Genomic DNA, 20,750 nt, shown 5'->3' with positions numbered 1-20,750 from the left:
TCTGACGAACTCTTCTGCTTCCCTTTTGACAGTGGGCCAGTAGTATCCTTGCCTGAATATTTTATTAGCTAAGGTCCCTGCCCCTTCGTGAGCTCCACATATTCCCCTGTGTATCTCTTCCATCACCCTTATAGCCTCCTCCGGGCTCACACACAGGAGCCATGGGCTGGACTTCCCTTTTCTATACAAGGTCCCCCTTACTGCTTGATAGTTGGCGGCACGAGTTGCTATCTTTCTGGCCTTGTTGCTATCCTCGGGGAGCTTTCCCTTCTCTAGGTATTCTAGGTATGGGGTCATCCAAGTTGGGTTTTGTTCCACCTGTAGTACCGTGCTTGTCTTACTAAAAGCGGGTGTAAGGACGTGTTGTATGTACACTTCGTCAGGAAGCTGTTCTAGTTCTTCTTTAGACAACCAGCTAAGCAGGTCTGCTTCCTCATTTTCTTCTCGTGGTATTCTTTGGAATTTGATGGTAACTCCCTGATCTATGAATTCGGCCTCTATTGCTTTTACTTTTGCCAGATAACTCTGCATGGTTGGATCCCTAGCCTGATATGCCCCAGTAACCTGATTGACCACCAGTTGTGAGTCGCTATTTACTTCGAGGTCGGTTGCCCCTATCTCCATTGCCACCATCATTCCGTTTATTAGGGCTTCATACTCCGCCGCATTATTGGAAGCCTGGAATCCTAAGCGCAGGGCGTAGCAAACCTTAAAATCTCCAGGCCCCTTAAGCATGATTCCTGCACCGCTGCCCCCAGCGCATGAAGCCCCGTCTACATATAACTTTCAATTGAACTTTTGGAAAGGTTCTTCTTTCCTCTCCTTCCTCGATGCTTCTGAAGATGATTCCCCTTGTTCTTTACTGAACGTGCATTCTGCTATGAAATCGGCAAGGGCTTGAGATTTTATAGTTGTTCGAGGTCGGTACTCTAGGCAGTAAGGGCTGATCTCGAGGGACCATGCGAGCATCCGACCTGAGGTCTCTGGTCTATGTAGAATCTTTTTCAATGGTTGATCAGTCATCACTACTCCTTGGTGGCTTTCTAGGTAAACCCTGAACTTCCGGACTGCCAGCAATAGAGCGTACGCTATTTTCTCAATATTCAGGTATCTGACCTCGGCATCTCTAAGCACCTTGCTGACATAGAAGACAGGCTTCTGCTCCCCTTCTTCCACCCTTACCAATACGACACTAACTGCTTGTTCAGAGGCTGCCAGGTATATTAGAAGTTCTTCACCTTCTATGGGGCTGCTGAGCACACGAGGCGAGCTGAGATAACTTTTGAGTTCTTTGAAGGCTTCACGACAATCTTCTGTCCATTCGAAGTTTGGCACTTTCCTCAATTTTCTGAAGAACGGTAAACATTTTTCTGCCGACCGTGACATGAATCGATTGAGTGCTACTACGCTCCCTGTCAATTTTTGGACGTCCTTTACGCAGGTTGGTTCTGAAATATTTAATATGGCCGCTACTTTCTCCGGATTGGGCTCGATGCCTTTCCCACTCACCATGTACCCCAGGAATTTTCCTCCTCTGATGAAAAAGGCGCACTTTGCCGGATTCAACTTCATTCTGTACTGATCTAATACTCCAAACACCTCCTTCAGATCTGCCACGTGCTGTTGGAAAGTTAGGCTCTTGACCACCATATTTTCTACATAAACTTGTACGTTCCTGCCGATCTGCTCTTTGAAGATTTTGTTCATCAGTCTTTGGTAAGTTGCCCCGGCGTTTTTCAATCCGAAAGGCATGGCTTTATAGCAATAAGTCCCATCTTCCATTATGAACGAGGTTTTTTCTTCATCCGACCTATACATTGGGATTTGATGATAACCAGACATTGCATCCAAAGACGACATGTAATCAAAACCGGCCGTAGAGTCGACCATTTTATTAATATCAGGGAGGGGATAACAATCTTTAGGGCAGGCTTTATTCAGATCAGTAAAGTCTATGCACATCCTATATTTGCCATTGGCTTTTTTGACTAATACAGGATTGGCTAACCACTGTGGGTACATAACTTCTCTAATAAAGCCTGCCTCCTCTAGCTTCTGTACTTCCTCCTTGGTGGCCTGCTGCTTTTCCCTTCCTACTACCCTCTTTTTCTGCTTTACTGGTCTGACTTCAGGGAGGACATTCAGTCTATGGGTCATCACCCCGGGGTCAATTCCGGGTATGTCCGAAGGCTTCCAGGCGAAGCTTGATGCATGACCTCGAATCAAGGACATCACCTCGGCTTTCTGCTCCTTGGTGAGGCCGGCGTTGAGACTGAAGGTTTTGTCTGTTTCCGTTTCTGATAAGGAGAAAGTCTCTAGTTCCCCCACCGGCTCTGTTCTGGCTTCTGTTTTCTCATCTCGGACCTCCAGGACTTCTGAATCCATCTTTTCTTCTGTTAAGCTCGGCTCTGCTACGGTAGCCAGGTACACTGCCCTTGCTTCCTCTTGACTTCCCCGAACTGTTCCCACCCCTGCTTCTGTGGGGAATTTCATTGCCAAGTATCTGATACTGGTGACAGCTTCAAAGTCGAACAGCACAGGTCGTCCCAGAATCGCGTTGTAGCTCAGAGGGAGTTTAGCCACCAAGAACACCGCATAATGGGTGCGAGCCCTCGGGGCCTCTCCCAAAGTAAGGGCTAGCTTTACTTTCCCTTCCACTGTTACTGGTGCTCCTCCAATCCCTCTAATCGGGGCTTGATCCCGAACCAGTTGCTCTTCCGGAATGCCCATCTGCTGGAAGACTCGATAAGGCAACAGGTTTACCTTGCTTCCGTCATCCACCAAGATTTTCTTTACCCGATAATTGTGAATAACAGCTTCAATGACAAGGGCGTCATCGTGAGGCATCTGAACACCCTGAGCATCCTCCGAGGAGAAAGTGATGGTTGTTGAAGAGTGTTCAACGATTTGCATGACCTCGGCACTGCTAGTTTCTCCTTCTCTGCTTCTCTTTTTCCCCCTTCGGCTCATCCGACCTCCCGTGCCTCCTACGATCATGTTGATAGTTCCACTGGACCCATCATTCACAGTGTTAGCTCCTGTTCTTCTCGGCGTCTGAGCTGCCGGATTGGGTTGAGGTCTCTGTCCTTTCGGTTTCTTTACAAAGTTCTTTAGGTGCCCTCTCTTTATCAACCTCTCAATTTCTGCAATCAACTGGAAACAGTTGTTGGTGTCGTGACCATGAGTTCGGTGGAACTGACAATATTTGTCAGGATTTTGCTGGTCGGCTTCCGCTTTCAGGGGCTTGGGCCATTGCAAGAATTCTTTGTCCTGGACGGCTACGAGCACTTCGGCTCTAGAGGCGTTAAGTGGGGTCGGCTTCTCTGGAACCCATGAAGGAAGTGGCCTTTGTTCTGAGGACCGAGGGGGAAAAGGTCTTTGGTCCCTTCGCTCCCAAGGCTGTCTATAAGGCTCGGACCTTTTGCCATGTTTCTTTTCATGCTTCTCCGGCCTCCTTTCCTCCGGGGCTTTCTCCTTGCCTGTCGTTCCCTTGGCGAATCGGCTTGTCACCAGAGCGTCATCCTGTATTATATACTTCTTAGCCCTCTTCATTAGCTCGGCCAGTGAGGTCGGAGGCTTCCTGCTTAATGAACCAAAAAACTCGGCGGAGGTCGTCCCTTTCTGCATGGCCTCCACCGCCCTTCCTTCATCGAGCTCGGGAATCTGCAGGGCTTCTGTATTGAAACGAGCTACGTACTATCTAAGCGATTCCTCCCGTCTTTGCCTTACTGTTTCCAGATAACTCGTCTTCCTATCCGCTGGCACCCCGGCGATGAACCGACTAATGAAACGAGTGGCTAGGTCTCCAAAACTCCCAATGCTTCCAGTCTCCAGGCTGTTGAACCACGCTCGCGCTGGCCCTGAAAGTGTCATTGGGAATACCTTGCACATCAAGGCATCCGATAAAGTTTATAATTCCATGAAGGTCTTATAATTCATAAACCTCAGGTCAAATACAAGCAACAATCGGAAGCCCTGGCCTTTTTTTCAATGGGAGCTAGACATTCTTGGCCCATCCCTAAAAGCAGCTAGGTCAAGGAAGTTCGTGATTGTAGCAGTTGACCATTTCAACAAGTGAGCTAAGGCAGAAGCAGTCCAATCCATCATCACGCAGCAGGCCATCACTTTCGTTAGTAAAAACATGTTCACCCATTTTGGAATCTCTATGGTACTTATCACCGACAATAGAGCCTAGTTTGCGAGTTTCAAATTTAAGGACTTTTGCAGAAAATAAGATGTTGACCTATGATTCAGCTCAGCATACCATCCTCAGACCAACGACATGACTGAGGTCATAAACAGAAAAATCTTTCAAGGTTTGAAGAAAAGGCTCGATAAAGCCAAAGAAAACTAGTCCAAGGAGTTACCTCACATCCTTTAGGCATACAGAACAACTCCATGAGTAGTCATAGGGGAAACCCCATTCTCACAGTGGAAACCCCAAAGTAATAATTCCCGTATAGGACCAAGTAAGTAATTTTAGGACTCAGCACCCCGAGTCCTCAGGGGACTCCGAAGGGATGCAATTCAACCTTGACCAAGCTGAGTTTTTACAAGACCAAGCTGCGATAAGAATGGCTGTCTACAGACGCAAAATATCTTAGATGTTCAACAGCAGGGTTAAACCCTGAGTCTTTAATGTAGGAGACTTATTTTTTAAAATAATGGCAGTAATTCCGGGTCTGGTAAATTGTGTAAAAATTGAAAAAGACCATTTAGGGTCTCAAAAGTTATTCGCCCTGGGGCTTATAAGTTGGTTAAATTAGATAGCCGGATCATTCCTCAATTTTGGAATATCTATAATTTACACAAGTTTTATCAATAACATTAACAAGGTATTTTTTTCGTGTGTTGTGTTATTTTATTTAGTTATGAGGAACGATGGTTTGCCAAAATTAGCAAGAATCGACGATTAAGCATTTTTCAGGGATAAGCTACAAGGCAGGTAACCGCTAGGCTCATGACTGAGTGTTAGTCCCGTTAACAATTCTTCTAAAGCATTTTATGCCAAAGCCACAAGGTAGATAACCGTCAGACTCATGACCGAGTGTTAGTCTTGCTAATAAATTTTTAAAGTCATTTTATGCTAAAGCCACAAGGCGGGTAACTGCAAGGCTCATGATTGGGTGCTAATCCCACTAACAAATTTTCCAATGTATTTTTCGCCAAAGCCACGAGTTGGATAACCACCAGGCACTTGACCAAGTGTTAGTCCCGTTAATAATTTTATTTAAGGCATTTTCTATGTCAAAAGTGGGTAACCACTTTCGACCAAGCATTAGTCCTGTTAATGAAATTTTTCAAGTTATTTAAGATTTATTTATCAGTTTGGCGATCAATGTGCGAAATAATTGGATGAGAGTATTGGTTATTTTATGATTGGGTCGAGTACTGATCCTAAAATACTTGGCAAAAATAAAGATAAGACGGTAAAAGAAATATTTTTTTTTCATTAACATAAAAAGAAAATTACATAGGAGGAGGGACATCTTCAGTTTCCTCCTCTCAAGTTTCTATATCTATTATATTTTCAGTAGAGATTCGGTCGGTGGGATTGTCTTTAGTTAGCCCCTCCTCCTCTTCATCTTCCTCCTCCTCTGGGAAGATGTCATCAATCTAAGAAAAGTCTTCCGCAGAAAATCGCTTGATAAGCTCTTTCTTTATGAAATCTTGACCTTGGACAAACATCTCCCTGCCCCAGCCACTGTCTCTTGAAGCTCAACTTCTAATTCAGCCACCCTGTTTGTGGCGGCCCGATTCTCCTTAGTCCGAGACTGCAGCTTCTGGACTTGCCACTGAAGATCGGCCACTTGATCCTCGACAGTCTTGACTCGAACCTCAATAATGACTTTTGTAGTATTGGCCTCATTCAGGTCAGCTTGACAGACTCTAGGGTCTCCTTCATCGTATGTTCTACTTCCATGACCTGAGCCTTTAGCCACGAGCACTCCTCTTGTAGGAGGTTTTTGTCTGTCTCCTGTGCTCCATACTCTCTCCTTAGAGTCTTATTTCGCTCCTTGGCTAGGTACACGCACAAGGTACCCTGAATCGTAGAATGGATAATGTTGTCATATAAGTCATGCATCTCCATCGCATTCAGCCAATGGCGGTCCCCAGGCCTCAGAGCATTCTTGGCGATAAGGACAGACAACAGGGGTTCCTCGAGAAGCGAGTTGGCCCATGTTAGCGCTAATGCCAAGTGTTGAATGCCCCATGGTCATAGAGCTCCAATGCTTGCCTCTTCATAAGTTTGAGAAGCGGGGAGTCTGGGAGGTGGAGGTGTGCCCCTAGCAGAAGACTCAATTGGAGTATTTGAAGGCCTAAAAATTGCAGAAAACAGAGGAAGGGAAGGAGGAAGCATGACAGTTTCTTTTGCCCGTCATATCCATTTCGAAGGTGGGTGAGTTGTTCTAGCAAGCGGCCTTACCTTTACGAGTAGTATGTGCCGCTTTAGCAAATTTATTCTTTCCTTTACCGGTCATACCTACACAAAGAAAAAAGTGAGTAAGTAAGATAGTTTAAAGGATAACCAATTTTGGAAAGAAAAATACTCTGCTCTATAGTATAAGGTACGATTTTCCAAGGGTGTTGAAGACGTGACGGTTGAGGAGTCCGAGCCTATTATGCTTGGTATTGACTTTGCCAGGACAAGATGACATTCCTCACTGCCATGTTAATGTCTACCCTCTGAGTTAAGGCCCTCCTCTGGAGGAAGTCCAAAGCCTCTTCCTCGTCCCTCCGCAGTGGGACCCATCCTTTTTAAGCTCTACGGATATGTTCCAGTTCGTACAGAGATGCCCAAACCCCCCCTCGATACCCTGTGGCAGAGGATGAAAACTTATTTTTCTAGCACTTCAAGGAGGAGGATATCTGGTTAAAAAGAGTATGGAGCTTTTTCCTACTGAATAACCAGAACTCTTCGTTCATTCATGTACCCAGCTGGTACAGTTAGGAGAAGAGTGTAACGCTCGGCTTAATATTGTTGTTGAAGCAGATGAACCAGAACGCCACCAAAATCCTTAAGCTATTAGGGTGCAGTTGAGCGACTAACAACTTGTAAAATCGGAGAACTTCAACAAAGAATGGTTCCACTGAGAACCAAAGACCCAATTTTAGCTATTCTTCGTAGACCATGATTGTATCCTCAGTAGGGTTCTGATCGTCCACACGAACGTTCGGGTGTGGAGCATAAACCCAGAAAATGTCTTGAGAGATCTGGTAACTATCGTGCAATCGGTCTACATCCTTCTTAGTCAGCACAGACGGGGTGTCATTCACTAGAAGGTTGTCATTACCATGGACCGCCCTCAACGGAATGATGGGAGCTGGAGCACAGATGGGGCTGCCAGAGGAAGAGCTCAAGGTGGGACCTCCATCAGAAGAAGATGACGAAGAAGAAGAATAAAAAGAAGAAGTCCTATTCATCTTGTGACATGGGGAAAAGGAGCAGAAGTAGGAGTTACCTTTTAGAGAGTAAAAGAAACAAAGATGACTAAGTGGTTGAGTCTTTTGTAAGCAGAAGAAAGCAATTGTGAGCAAAAGTAGTAATCATAGGAGAAAGAAAGATTTTATATTGTTTGTTTCGACGACTGGTTTAAATGCAACTCGAGAAGCAATGCAGTTAGCATTCATGATCAGAACAGGCGAAGAGACATGGGTATGGAGAGCCAATTTGTGCATGCCACATGTTCAAGACTGTGAAAATAACTGTAATCTTCAAATCTGAAGAGTTGAAGACTGATGGGGGGACCTATGATACGACATAATATTCGCCTAAAATATGTCATGAGCTGTCACCGTATAATAGAGCTACATGACAATACTTTAATGAACCATGACACGCGGTCACAAAAGTCTCACCTATAAAAAAGAAGATCTGGACATCATAATAGTATATATTCAGAACAATAGAAGACTTACCCTCTCCTGAGCCGATTGAGTCCTTCATGGTACAAAATTACTATTAGAGGATATAATCCAACAAATCTTCATTGCGTCTATAATCGTGAGATCTCTTATCCACTGATCGATACAGTTAGATTTCCAAGAGATTCGCCAACTAACTCTAACTTCTTATAGTATAAAAGCAAAACATACACAGAGTTCAAGATACGCATTCTTACATATTCATTCTAAGCTCAAACTATTTGCTTATAATTGCCCTTTGTGATAAATTACTGATTTGAGTATTAAAATGACTGCTCATAAACGCTAACTACTTCACCTTTTCTCTTTTATAAATTGATCAATTATTTTTCACTTTAATTTCGACCACATTATTTGATAAGCACAATAATTAAATATAATGATGTGTTATAAAAAATAATATTTTTTATTTATTAATATAAAATTAAATATTTTAAAATAAATAAATAGACATATTCGAATGAAAAATTTTATTCACTTGATATACCTTAAAAGTAAAATAAGACATTAAATTATCAAATTTAAACAGAAGGTATAAATTATTTTTAAAATTTATAGAATACAGAGCTTTGTATAGAAAAAAAAATATTATTTTAATTATTAAAGTAAACTTAAAAAATCCAAATGGAACTTTCACCAACGCAAAGCTTCCTTATAATATACAGGAAAACAGAAAAGACCAAAAAGAAGATAAAAAGTAACACAAAAGAACACAACTCCCATTTTTGCTTTTGCAGTAAACGATAAAATAAAATTAAAAAATAAAAAATAAAACAAAGAAGAAGGTGAAGAAAAGAAAAGACAAAGAAGAAAAAAAAAATATATATATATATATATATATATATATATATATATTAAACAATAAATAATACTATTGAAATTACCAGTTAGGTTATCTTGTCCATTAGCACGCTTCATCACATAAAATAAACATACAAGCTTTTTAAAAAATAATAATATAACCCCTTTACACCAAGGATGGTAACGGCTTAAAATCATTTTTCTAACCGAAGGAATAAGTTTCATTATATATATAAATTGGATTACAAGTCTTGAAAATTTAGGAAAAAAAATTAAATATAATAACATTAATTCAGAAATCAGGTCCATAAGTGATATAAAGCATATTAGATTTCATTAACAGTTTTAATCAATAATATTTTATGAAAACAAAATAATAGAAATGAGAGACTAAATAGCAAAAAAATCTTATTGAAATTCTTGAAAAATTGAAAAGTATATCAAATAATTAAGAAAATGTTATTTATAATACAAAAATTTTAATATATAAAATTATAAAAATATTTAAAAAATAATTAAAATATAAAATTGATTCTGAAAATTATAGAATTTTCGCCTCAAACTCTGTGACAGACCTCCAGCTTTCATTGTAATACCCGGCTAGATTCCGGCATCGGAATCCCTGCCGTCCGGCGGAATCTCCGTTGGAATCTGGAATTCTGAAGATGCCAGAGTCTTCTAGAGGGGTAAAATGTGTTTTCTAAAATGTTTTCACATGATTTTATGGTTTTAAATGAAAAAGAATTGAGTTTTGAAAAGAAAAGACCAAGGAGGCATTTGCCAGGTTCGGCCGCCGAAAGTGAAGTTCGGCCGCCGAACATGGAAAGGTTTCGGGAGCGCCTTTGGCCTCCGAAAGTCTTGTTTGAACGAGCCAAGGTTCGGCCACCGAAAGTCAAGTTCGGCCGCCGAACATGCATGAGTTTAGGGGGCACGTTAGGCTGCCGAAGGTCTCGGACCAGGCCACCTATAAAAGGGCCCTCAGATCGGAAATGGGTGAGTTTTCTCCCCATTCTCGAGCTCAGGTGAGTTTTTATCCTCCCTTGGCCGTTTTCACGTTTTTCTTCATCTCCTTCATGTTTTCATGAGTTCCATGGTTGTTTTGAAGAGTTTTCAAGCTTGGATCAAGGTTTGGAGAGCTTGAAGACTTTAAGAGTTTGGGTTCTCCACCCCTCAAGCTTTGGGTCGCACCAACCCTCGATCTTCAAGAGGTAAGTGTAGATCCTTGCTTTCCTTGTGTTGTAATGGAGTTTTAATGGGTAGACATGCATGTTTAGGTTTATGTGGGTTTTATGCCCAATGTATGTTATGTGATGCTCATGTATGTTTATATGATGTTATGTTGAATGTTTAGGCTAGGTTATGCATGAGGGAGAGTGTATGCATGAGTGGGGAAGAGCAAGTGAGATTATGGGTTGTTTTGATGGTTTTGGCCTATGTGGGTCATAAGCTATCTAGGTATGTTTTGATGTGTGTTTTGGAGTTTAATCAAGCTATTAAGCTCCTTTGTGCATGGTTAAGGGCTTATGTATGTTTTGGTAAGGTTGGGTGCTTGTTTTGGGGTGTTTGGAAGGTTTGGGAGGCTTGAATGCATGAGAAGCTGAGTTCTGCCCTTCTGGGAAGAACTCAGGTTCGGCCGCCGAAAGTGGCTTTGGCCGCCGAACCTGTCTTTGGATGCATGGTTTGACCGCCTAACCTTGCCCCCGAAAGTTGAGTTTTGGCTTGAAAGCAGACTTTTGGCCGCCGAAGGAAGGATTCGGCAGCCGAAAGTGCCTGACTTTCGTCTCTGGAGTGGGACTTTCGGCCGCCGAAGGTGCCGCCGAAAGTGCCCTAGTTTCGTCTCTGGAGGAAGGGTTCGGCCGCCGAAGGTGCCGCCGAAAGTGCCCTGTCCAGCCTTTTCAAGGTTGTTTTCTATGCATGTTTATGTGATGTTCTAGGGGGTTTTTGGGCAGTTGCTTATGAGTTGTTAGAGTGTGTTTGGCACCTCATTCGAGTCCACCTGTGTAGGATCGGACCCGAGGGATCGAGGAGGCCATCAGTATTAGCAGTTGCAGAGTCAGTCCAGCGTCTGCCAGAGGTGAGTAGAACTAACTATGCATGTTTTAAATTAATGTTTAAAGGTAATGATTGTATGAGCATAATACATGCATCATGAATGCCATGTGATACTAGGTTGTTTCACATTAGAGATACGAATATGTTGCATTGCATTAATTATTGTCAGTGGGGATTGGACCAAGGTGACATCAATAGCCCACGATCTGTCATGGCAGTGAAAGTCCTGTGTGAGTTCCTTCGGGAATCGGGCGCCGACAGAGGGAGTTTTGAGGTCATGTCTAATCCGAGATGTGAAATGTTTGTGCTGTGACACATATCATGAAAGCATGAAATGAATGAATGAACTGTTTTATGATTTCTACTCACTGGGCTCTAGTAGCTCATTCCATTCCCTTAACCCCAGTTTTGCAGGGCCAGAGCTAAGTTAAGCCAGAGTAAGTCAGAGTAAGTTATGGGGAAAGAAGAGTGAAACATGGGTTGCCGTGTTTTGATGTAATAGTATAGTTAGTGTATGTATAGGAAGAAGCATGTATATGGTAAGTAGCGGGATATAAAGAGATGTTATGTCTGTATGCTTGTATACTTGAGTAGTATAGTAGTGGACATGATGTATATAAAGGATACGATATGCTAATGTATGAAAAGCTAGAGGGTGAGAAGTATAGTATGTCATGTGCTGTTTAGAGTTGTGCTTGACCCTAGAGTTGGTTGATCCCTTGGTTTACATGATCTAGTTTTCATGATGTGAAATGTTTTAATGTTATGAGATTTGAATGGCCCGTGAGGGAAGAAAGGGTTTCAATCCCTTGACCCAAAGCGGACATGGTTTTAAAGCAAGCTTGATGACCCATCTGGTATGAGGTTCTATGTTTTCATGCATAGGTCAAGCTGAGGTAAGGAAAGCAAGTTTAAAGGTTTTTCTGAAACACAAGCTTAAATTTTCAAGAAAAGTTTGATCATGTATGGGATTATACCAGAGGTTTGGCATGTCTAGTGGCTTGCTACGGGTCCCGGCGGCCTTAAGCCGATCTGGATCCTAGCGTCGATGGCGGTCCGGAGATGCGGGTTGTTACAGTTGGTATCAGAGCATAGGGCCTCAAGAGTACGGTGTGTTGAGCGGAACGCGCAGGGATCAAGGGATCTCACATCGGAAGGAGGTTGTGCTAGATATTATAGGAGGGCAAGCACATTAAGAAAGATCAAGATCATGTCCACTAGGATCGGATGAGGAGTCCCGTCTTGCTTGATGATGTGTAATGCCATGTGTGGTGCATGTGCATTTATGTTTGTATTATGGATGTTAATAGTCCCTTAGCTGCGAGATGGCATGATATGTACTGATATGAGATGAGCTGAGAGACCAAGTATGGCCTTTGGCACAGTTGGTCAAGGCATGTTCTGCTATGTTGTAGGCTATAGGTGACAGGTTCATCCATGATATATGTTGCATGAGGGGTCATGTGTTTGTCACATGGACCATATGATATGATGCATGCTATATGTTATGATGCCATGCTATGTGATGTGATGCTTATGTGTACCGGTGCGCTTGTTGTGTTTTCAGAAGAGCTGAAGATGCAAGGTGCTAGTCGATCTGTGGAGTCAGATACGTCTGAGTGGGAAGGTACGGAGACCTTTCCTCCCGTTCTGCCAAGAGTACAGTCAGGTATAGTTGGCAGTGGGGAAACATTAAGAGACCCTGGATGTAATACCCGGCTAGAATCCGGCCTCGGAATTCCTGTCATCCGGTGGAATCCGGGGTGTCGGACTTCTAGAGGAGGGTAGGATTTATGTTTTACTATGTGTGATATGTGTTTTACTGATTGAACTAGGTGTTGAGTTGCAATGACCCAAGGCTGATGAGCCAAGTTCGGCCGCCGAAGGTAAGTTCGGCCGCCGAAATTCACCACCTTGTGAAAACCAACAACACACACACTTTTGCAGGAGCTGTAAAACATAGGAGACGTGGCCAAGCTTCTGGACAGGGTTTGGAGCCAACACCTGTCCCAAATGCTGACTAAGGAATGCTCAATTGTTGGCCAGTCAACTCAGCTTCGGCTGCCGAATCGCATGCAAAACCATGCAACATTCGGGGGCCAAATCTGAGCTTCGGAAGCCGAACATTGAGCAAAAAGCTTAGGTTTGAGAGTTTATGAGTTTGAAGAGAGTTGATCCAGTTTCTTGTTTCAGATCGTTCATCTTCTTGTATACAGGAGGTAAGTGAAGATCTTGAACATGTTTTACTGGTTTACAGAAGTTTTTATGAAGGTTTGGGTAGAGATGCATGCTTAGGTGACAAAGGGTGTTTTTTGATGGTTTAGCTTGTAAGCATGATTATGTGTTATTTTTGCTGTGTTTGTTGGGGTTTTTCGGTAGTTTTGGACCCCTTTGTACATATACATGAGTATATGTGTGTTAAGGAGTTGAGTGTGCATGGTTTGAGAGATTGAAGGGATGGAGGAGCTTGTTTGCCGTCGGGGCTGAGTTCTGGATGAACTCAGGTTCGGCAGCCGAAGGTTCATTCGGCCGCCGAACCTCTTGCATGGTGGCTTAGGCTGCCACAGCTTGCCCCCGCGAGTTTTGAATGTTCGGCTCTGTTTGGGGGATTCGGCCGCCGAAGGTGCCGCCGAAAGTTAGAGACTTTCGTCTCTGGAATGCCTTTTGGCCCCCGAAACTTGCCCCCGAAAGGGTTCAGCCGCCGAAGCTTGAGATTCGGCCGCCGAAGGTGCTTGAGTTTCGTCTCTGGAGAGGACTTTCGGCCGCCGAACCTGCCGCCGAAAGTGTTCTGTCCAGCTTTCTTTTGCATGTTTTGCATGGATAGTTGAGTGAGTTGAAAGGGTTTCTGGGGGAGTGTAATAGAGGTAGTCAGAAGCTAGTTTGGTCCCTCATTTGCATTTATCTGTATCTGTACAGACCAGAGGAACCAGAGAGAGCAGCAGTGAGTACTGCTCCAGAGTGTACAGAACCTGCAAAGTCAGTCCAGAGCCAGAGGTGAGTGGAACTAAACTGATTACTTGATTTAATTCAGACAATAACTGCTTTTAGCATATGTCATGCATCATATTTATACCATAGGGTGATTGCATTAGAATGCACAAAGATGTTGCATTGCATAGCTTCATTGTTGGTGTGGGTAAATGCTGAATGATCCAGTAGTTCCAGACAGGAAGACCAGGACCCCATTCTACGGCCTGGCAGGTAAAGGAAGACCAGGACCCCATTCTACGGCCTGGCGGGTATAGGCAAGTGGTCTATACTGGCAAAGGGTAAGTACAGGTGTTATATACACATATACATATATGGTACAGGAAGTCCAGGACCCCAGTCTACGGCCTGGCACGGATTACTGGGATTATGTGGTGACAGGTTTACTCTTGATGTGGCTTGTTTGTGTTATGACGCATTTCATGAGATCATGTTTTACTGAGATATTTTACTGTTCTACTCACTGGGCTATAGAGCTCATCCCACTCCCTTAACCCCAGTTTTGCAGGTTTAGTGTACAGTGTACAGGGACAGTCCAGCAGAGTACAGAAAGAGTAAAAGTAAAGAGCTTGTAATAGTATAGCGTGGACATGTAAATGTTAAAGAGATGTTATAGTTGTGTATATCATTAGAGTTGTGCTTGACTTAGTTGTATTGTGTTGTAAAGCTTTTGTTACATACATGATCCGTATATGTATATATGTGTTATAACCAGGCTTAACAGGAACCCATCTAGAGCAAGCTCTAGTCAGAGTACAGAGTACAGAGTACAGAGTACAGAGTACAGAGTACAGAGATAGTGCATGCACAGGTTAAGCCTTGGTTCAGCAAAGAGTTTTTATTTTCACAGAAAATGTATCATGTATGAGTTTTACAGGTACACAGAGAGTATTGCAGGCTTGCTACGGGTTCTGGCGGCCTTAAGCCGACCTAAATCCTAGCGCCGGTGACGGTCCATTTTGGGGTCGTTACACTGGAAGGTCTGTTGATGCCAGCAGAGAAGAGAAGATGGAGGTGCAGAGGAGGGATGTAGGTCTGCAAGTGGATATGGATGAAGAAAATGTGGAAAAATCTAAGGATTCTGAGAGTTCAAGTTCAGGGGAAATTGATCCCTCCATGCTGAGTACAGCCGCCAAGAGAGGTAGAAGGGGGAGAAGAACCCCGAAGCAATGGGGCAGAACTAGGAAGGGTAGGTTGTGGAAGAGGTTTAGGCTAGATGCTGAAGATGGTTCGAGTTCTGGTCGAGGCACTACAAGATGTTCGAGGTGTGGCAAGCCACACAAAGGAGTCTGTCTGGCAGGGACTACGGCATGTTTTAGGTGCGGACAAGAAGGGCACTTCGCACGTGAGTGTCCTACTGCACTCAGGATGGTACGGTCCCAGCGGTTAGCTCCAAGTAATGTGGCTCAGACCAGTGAGCAAGGAAGTGGAGCAGACACATCGAACACGGTGATGCCAGGTACGCTCACTTTTGAATGTTCTGATGTGTGTGTTTTTGTGAACCCTAGTGTTTTTCTCTTTCTTTAGTTGCTCTAGGAGCCGTCGAGAGGTTGAGTTGATAGCTTCTGGGCTAGAGTGTTCTCTTTGGGTCAGTGGACCCGAGTGTGGTCCGTCCGTGGCAGAGTCAGTCTGCCGGTTCAGTTCTGTGACAGTTGAGGGTAGATGCCTTTCACCCGACTTTGAGGTCCTAGACTTAACTGTCTAGACGTCAATCGAGGGATAGATTGGTTTCTGCTCGCGGTGCTATCTTGGTCTGCAGAAACAAGGTAGTCAAGTTCAGAGGACAGGATGGGTCGGAGGTAGTCTGTTGAGAGAACACAGTAGGGATGCCTAGAGGTTTGATGTCAGCCTGTCAGGTTCGTAGGGTACGTAGGAGGGGTTGTCAGAGAGTTCTTAGTTGTTTTCCCAGGCGAGTTGTCAGGTTTATCATCTGTCAGGAAGTTAGAGTTTGGTGTAGGAGTGGTGTCTGGATGCAGAACCATTTCTACCCTTCCCTATAGGATGGCGCCTGCGTAGAGAGAGGTAGTAGTCAGAGTAGAGGCGAGACTTGGTAGACAGGGGTTTTATCCAACCTAATACCTCACCCTGGATTGTTCTAGTGTGGTTGTGGAAAAAGAAGGATGGATCCTCGAGACTTTGTAACGACTGTAAGCAGTTGACCAAGGTCACTACCAAGAGCAGGTATTCCCATGTAGGATTGATGATCTATTGGAACAGTTAGTAGGAGCTAATTGTTTTCCAAGTTAGATCTGAATCCGGGTATTATCTGTGAGAGTTAGAGCTAGTTTTGGGTTAGCAGTGAGAAGAAGCCAGTTGGTAAAGGTGAAGATGAAGAGAAAAGTAAGGATCAGAGTAGCGCACCGGAAGCCAGTGGAGTTCAGGAGTAGGTTGGGTACTACTAAGGTGTTTCTTTTGGTAAGAGTGATTTCCTATGGAGAAGTCCATTCGGATTTCCGGATTCCTGTGTTATGGAAGCTCGTGTCAGATCCAAGTGAGGTTCTTAAAAGAACAAAAGGTGGAGATCTCAAGGGATCTCACCTATGTTGAGCAGTTAGTGCGGATCATGGACACATAAGTCAAGAATTGAGGAGCAAGGGAATCCTGATGGTGAAAGGTTTTGGAAATCACCGCTGGTTGATAGTGAGTGTTTGGGAGACCCGGGAGTTTTACTCCAGCAGTGCCTGTGTCTCTCTTTCAGGAGAGAGATTTTTTTTAGGTTTTGCTTGCTTGTTTATGTATGATTGATGCTATGATTTGAGTTGCCCGTTTGTTTGTGGAACATTCGGGGACGAATATTCTTAAGGGAGGAAGAATGTAATACCCGGCTAGATTCCGGCATCGGAATCCCTGCCGTCCGGCAGAATCTCCGTTGGAATCTGGAATTCTGAAGATGCCAGAGTCTTCTAGAGGGGTAAAATATGTTTTCTAAAATGTTTTCACATTAGTTTATGGTTTTAAATGAAAAAGAATTGAGTTTTGAAAAGAAAAGACCAAGGAGGCATTTGCCAGGTTCGGCCGTCGAAAGTGAAGTTCGGCCGCCGAACATGGAAAGGCTTCGGGAGCGCCTTTGGCCTCCGAAAGTCTTGTTTGAACGAGCCAAGGTTCGGCCGCCGAAAGTCAAGTTCGGCCGCCGAACATGCATGAGTTTAGGGGGCACGTTAGGCTGCCGAAGGTCTCGGACCAGGCCACCTATAAAAGGGCCCTCAGATCGGAAATGGGTGAGTTTTCTCCCCATTCTCGAGCTCAGGTGAGTTTTTATCCTCCCTTGGCCGTTTTCACGTTTTTCTTCATCTCCTTCATGTTTTCATGAGTTCCATGGTTGTTTTGAAGAGTTTTCAAGCTTGGATCAAGGTTTGGAGAGCTTGAAGACTTTAAGAGTTTGGGTTCTCCACCCCTCAAGCTTTGGGTCGCACCAACCCTCGATCTTCAAGAGGTAAGTGTAGATCCTTGCTTTCCTTGTGTTGTAATGGAGTTTTAATGGGTAGACATGCATGTAACGACCCCAAAATGGACCGTCACCGGCGCTAGGATTTAGGTCGGCTTAAGGCCGCCAGAACCCGTAGCAAGCCTGCTATACTCTCTGTGTACCTGGAAAACTCATACATGATACATTTTCTGTGAAAATAAAAACTCTTTGCTGAACCAAGGCTTAACCTGTGCATGCACTATCTCTGTACTCTGTACTCTGTACTCTGTACTCTGTACCCCTGACTAGAGCTTGCTCTAGATGGGTAATTCATACCTGTTAAGCCTGGTTATAAAAACATATATATACATATACAGATCATGTATGTAACAAAAGCTTTACAACACAATACAACTAAGTCAAGCACAACTCTAACGATATACACAACTATAACATCTCTTTAAAATTTACATGTCCACGCTATATTATTACAAGCTCTTTACTTTTTACTCTTTCTGTACTCTGCTGGACTGTCCCTGTACACTGTACACTGAACCTGCAAAACTGGGGTTAAGGGAGTGGGATGAGCTCTATAGCCCAGTGAGTAGAACAGTAAAATATCTCAGTAAAACATGATCTCATGAAATGCGTCATAACACAAACAAGCCACATCAAGAGTAAACCTGTCACCACATAATCCCAGTAATCCGTGCCAGGCCGTAGACTGGGGTCCTGGACTTCCTGTACCATATATGTATATGTGTATATAACACCTGTACTTACCCTTTGCCAGTATAGACCAATTGCCTATACACGCCAGGCCGTAGAATGGGGTCCTGGTCTTCCTTTACCTGCCAGGCCGTAGAATGGGGTCCTGGTCTTCCTGTCTGGAACTACTGGATCATTCAGCATTTACCCACACCAACAATGAAGCTATGCAATGCAACATCTTTGTGCCTTCTAATGCAATCACCCTATGGTATAAATATGATGCATGAATATGCTAAAAGCAGTTATTGTCTGAATTAAATCAAGTAATCAGTTTAGTTCCACTCACCTCTGGCTCTGGACTGACTCTGCAGGTTCTGTATACTCTGGAGCAGTACTCACTGCTGCTCTCTCTGGTTCCTCTGGTCTGTACAGATACAGATAAATGCAAATGAGGGACCAAACTAGCTGCTGACCAACTCTATTAAACTTCCCAAGACTCCCCTTAACCTCTCAAAACCTCATGCAAAGCATGCAAAAGAAGGCTGGACAGAACACTTTCGGCGGCAGGTTCGGCGGCCGAAAGTCTTCTCCAGAGACGAAACTCAAGCACCTTCGGCGGCCGAATCTCAAGCTTCGGCGGCCGAACCCTTTCGGGGGCAAGTTTCGGGGGCCAAAAGGCATTCCAGAGACGAAAGTCTCTAACCTTCGGCGGCACCTTCGGCGGCCGAATTCCCCAAACAGAGCCGAACATGCAAAACTCGTGGGGGCAAGCTGTGGCAGCCTAAGCCACCATGCAAGAGGTTCGGCGGCCGAATGAACCTTCGGCTGCCGAACCTGAGTTCATCCAGAACTCAGCCCGTCGGCAAACCAAGCTCCTCCTTCCCTTCAACAGCTCCAAACATGCATACTTCAACTATTCCACACACATATACGCAAGTATATGTTCACAGGGGTCCAAAACTATCTAATAACCCCAAACAACAAATCAAACATAACACATAAACATATATACATGCATAAATCATCAAAACTACCATTACTAACCTAAGCATGCATCTCTTTCCTTAATCCCCATAAACCTTCAGAAAACATATACCAAGGTCTGGATCTTCCCTTACCTCTATAAACAGGAAGATGAACGTTTTGAATCCAAGGAAAACAAATCAACGCTTCTTCAACCTTACTAACTCTCAAAAGCTTAACTTTTGCTTCAACACTCTCACAATCTCTTGACCACTAGCAAACTCCTGCATGATCTGCTCAAACTCAGCAAATAAAGCATGGGAGACGTGGCCAATCTTCTGGACAGGGTTTGGAGCCAACACCTGTCCAAAATGCTGACTAAGGATGCCCAAACGCTGGCTGGCCGACTCAGCTTCGGCTGCCGAAGCGCATGCAAAACCATGCAACGGGAGCCGAACATTGGGCACTTTCGGCGGCCGAACTTACCTTCGGCGGCCGAACTTGGCTCATCAGCCTTGGGTCATTTCAGCTCAAAACTTAATTCCATTTGACTTAACCATATTAACACACATCATAACACATAGTAAAACATAAATCCTACCCTCCTCTAGAAGTCCGACACCCCGGATTCCACCGGACGATAGGAATTCCGATGCCGGATTCTAGCCGGGTATTACAATGCATGTTTAGGTTTATGTGGGTTTTATGCCCAATGTATGTTATGTGATGCTCATGTATGTTTATATGATGTTATGTTGAATGTTTAGGCTAGGTTATGCATGAGGGAGAGTGTATGCATGAGTGGGGAAGAGCAAGTGAGATTATGGGTTGTTTTGATGGTTTTGGCCTATGTGGGTCATAAGCTATCTAGGTATGTTTTGATGTGTGTTTTGGAGTTTAATCAAGCTATTAAGCTCCTTTGTGCATGGTTAAGGGCTTATGTATGTTTTGGTAAGGTTGGGTGCTTGTTTTGGGGTGTTTGGAAGGTTTGGGAGGCTTGAATGCATGAGAAGCTGAGTTCTGCCCTTCTGGGAAGAACTCAGGTTCGGCCGCCGAAAGTGGCTTTGGCCGCCGAACCTGTCTTTGGATGCATGGTTTGGCCGCCTAACCTTGCCCCCGAAAGTTGAGTTTTGGCTTGAAAGCAGACTTTTGGCCGCCGAAGGAAGGATTCGGCAGCCGAAAGTGCCTGACTTTCGTCTCTGGAGTGGGACTTTCGGCCGCCGAAGGTGCCGCCGAAAGTGCCCTAGTTTCGTCTCTGGAGGAAGGGTTCGGCCGCCGAAGGTGCCGCCGAAAGTGCCCTGTCCAGCCTTTTCAAGGTTGTTTTCTATGCATGTTTATGTGATGTTCTAGGGGGTTTTTGGGCAGTTGCTTATGAGTTGTTAGAGTGTGTTTGGCACCTCATTCGAGTCCACCTGTGTAGGATCGGACCCGAGGGATCGAGGAGGCCATCAGTATTAGCAGTTGCAGAGTCAGTCCAGCGTCTGCCAGAGGTGAGTAGAACTAACTATGCATGTTTTAAATTAATGTTTAAAGGTAATGATTGTATGAGCATAAGACATGCATCATGAATGCCATGTGATACTAGGTTGTTTCACATTAGAGATACGAATATGTTGCATTGCATTAATTATTGTCAGTGGGGATTGGACCAAGGTGACATCAATAGCCCACGATCTGTCATGGCAGTGAAAGTCCTGTGTGAGTTCCTTCGGGAATCGGGCGCCGACAGAGGGAGTTTTGAGGTCATGTCTAATCCGAGATGTGAAATGTTTGTGCTGTGACACATATCATGAAAGCATGAAATGAATGAATGAACTGTTTTATGATTTCTACTCACTGGGCTCTAATAGCTCATTCCATTCCCTTAACCCCAGTTTTGCAGGGCCAGAGCTAAGTTAAGCCA

Source organism: Manihot esculenta, chromosome 14 (genome assembly GCF_001659605.2).
Source record: "Manihot esculenta cultivar AM560-2 chromosome 14, M.esculenta_v8, whole genome shotgun sequence".
NCBI lineage: Eukaryota > Viridiplantae > Streptophyta > Magnoliopsida > Malpighiales > Euphorbiaceae > Manihot > Manihot esculenta.
The sequence above is the reverse complement of the archived record's forward strand: the minus strand, read 5'-3'. Positions refer to the sequence as shown.